The sequence below is a fragment of the Hipposideros armiger genome, unplaced genomic scaffold (assembly GCF_001890085.2).
Source record: "Hipposideros armiger isolate ML-2016 unplaced genomic scaffold, ASM189008v1 scaffold_108, whole genome shotgun sequence".
Classification (NCBI taxonomy): Eukaryota; Metazoa; Chordata; class Mammalia; order Chiroptera; family Hipposideridae; genus Hipposideros; species Hipposideros armiger.
In genome coordinates, this window is record NW_017731458.1 from 1,114,520 (window position 1) to 1,117,015 (window position 2,496).

General features: G+C 34.1%; 1 non-coding gene across 1 annotated transcript; it reads left to right on the forward strand.

Annotated features, from left to right (window-relative positions):
• Window positions 1-1,268: 1,268 nt before the first annotated feature.
• On the forward strand, window positions 1,269-1,342 carry TRNAI-AAU (transfer RNA isoleucine (anticodon AAU)). The gene has a single exon. It is a non-coding gene; the product is annotated as a tRNA-Ile (tRNA).
• The last annotated feature ends 1,154 nt before the right edge of the window (window positions 1,343-2,496 follow it).

The following is a 2,496-nucleotide window of genomic DNA, read 5'->3' on the forward strand; positions in this document are numbered from 1 at the left end:
GTTTTAAAATTAGTGTATTTAACACATTTTATGGTAATTTACAAAACAATTTATTTATTCTGACCATTTTATTTTGGGTTTTCTGTATAATACTGCTTTTTCTCCTTTTTATTTCCCCCTTGCCAACTTCCTGTCTTCCACTGGATTAATCAAGTTTCTTTACTCAATTTTTTTCTACTCAACTTTTACTCTTCTAGTGGATACCTTTAAATTATTACAGATATAATTAAACTTTTAATCTAACAATATCTAGTGTTAATTAATATCTATATCGTCCCCTTGAGCAGACAAGATCCCAAGATCCTTAGCATGGTTTTACTTTCTTTTCCTGAGTGCTCCCCTGCCCCAATATAACATACCTACCATGTTGATATGACTGCAATTTTAGTTCATAACTACTTTAAAACTTTTTAATCCAATTAATATTAAGACAACAAGTTCCATCACTTTCTTGCTCACTGTTTCTTCTTGTACCTCATTGTTTCCTCCTACTTCCATTTTTCTTCTTGCAGAGGACACCTTCTAATGAAGGAACCAACTGAAAACTGATGTACGCCTCAGGTGTATCCTTTGCAGGCACCTAGGTTGAAGCATTCCTAGGATGAGGCAGACATTTCACTTCTGCATAAAACTAAACTTGGGCTTGAGTGCCCAGAAAATCTGACTAAAATGTATTTCAGAGGGAGTCTATGGGTGGAAAATTTTCCTAAGCTTCTTGTGTGCCTCTAATTATTTATATTTTCTCTCCAAACTTGACTGGTGGTTTGGCTGGAATAGAATTCCTAGTTGCAACATTTATTTTCCTTTCAACACTCTGAAGAAATTGTGAAATTGGAAAGCATAATTCTGTCTTAAAAAAGGAAAATGTGACATGAAAAAAATATATAAGTCTCTTGATAAAGGAAACAGTCTGTGGACCTAAAAATACTTGGTTTATACAGGCGTTGTAACATGACTTGCCATTCTCTATACCAATGAGAAATGCAAAGATACAAAATATTTACAACCCAGCCAGCTAAAGAAAGAAACTTGATCAAGTAGAATGAAAGGTCTCAAGCTAAATTTGACATGTTCTGTTGTCTACCATAAGTTATAGCCCTCTTTGCTCTGCTTCTTGGCAAAGATAGTATCTCCTTGAGATATCAAATTATTTTATGTCAAACTTTTCTTTACATGTGAAATAAAATCCCCTAACCCCAATATTGAAGTTATCTCCAATGTTTGAGTTATCACAAAACACGTTCTAAAGAATTACATATAATTGGGGTGACCGGTTTGCTCAGTTGGTTAGAGCGTGGTGCTAATAACACCAAGGTCGCCAGTTCGATCCCTGCATTGGCCACTGTGAGCTGCATCCTCCTTAAAAAAAAAAATTGCATAAAATCAAAACATCAAGTCTAAGAAATATTGGTCCATGACATATGCCTATTATTATTCATTTCAATTATAAATGGTCTCAATTATTTATGCATTTCTTTTTATTTTCCTTCCACTATAACCCCATCCCTCAGTATCTTCAGGGGATTGGTTCCAGGACACACACACACACACACACACACACACACACACACACACACACGTAGATACCAAAATCCATGGATGCTCAAGTCCCTTATATAAAATGGTGTAGTATTTCCATATAACCTACACACAACCTTCTGTATACTTTATGTCACCTCTAGATTACTTATAATACCTAGTACAATGTAAATGCTATATAAAGTTATTATACTGTATTATTTAGAGAATAACAACAAGAAAAAAAACCCTGTACATGTTCAGTACAGAGGCAAGCATTGTGGGCCTAACTACACATCAGCAATAACAAAACTTTTTTAAGAATATTTTCAATCTACAGTTGGTTGAATCCACAGATGTGAAAAACACAGATACTAAAGTGGAGGGCCCATTGTATAGATAAAATGTAAAACATCTGGGCAGAGAGTTCAGTTATGTGGTCTCCCTGTGTTATTCAGTTTAAAGGTATATCATGAAGTTTTCTGAAAAAAAATAACATACTACCATGTTGTTTTTTCCACATTCCACTGTTTCTTGTGTCTGATGTTGCTGATGAAAGTCAGGTGCCAATCTGATTCTTATTCTTTTCTCAGTAATCTGCTTTTTCTCTCTGATAACTTTAAGAAGATTCTTTCTATTTTTGATGCTCTGAAATGTCATTATTACATGACTTGATATGGGTTTCTTATTTATTCAGTTCAGCTCTTGTCTTCAAGTCTATATACACATGAAATGTCTCATTTAATCTTCATAATAATCTTATGAGGTAGGTCCTATTATCATCCCCATTCATGGAAGTACTACGAAGTTTTATGAGAATACAAGGAAGACAGCACCTATCTCAGCTCCAGAGAGTTAAAGATTATAAAAAATATCCCAGATAGGAGCAAAGTGGAACAACTAAATTTATAGAAACACAATTTTCAATACAATGTAAACTTCTGAAGTTACACACGCATCACCTTATTTTCCTTCACA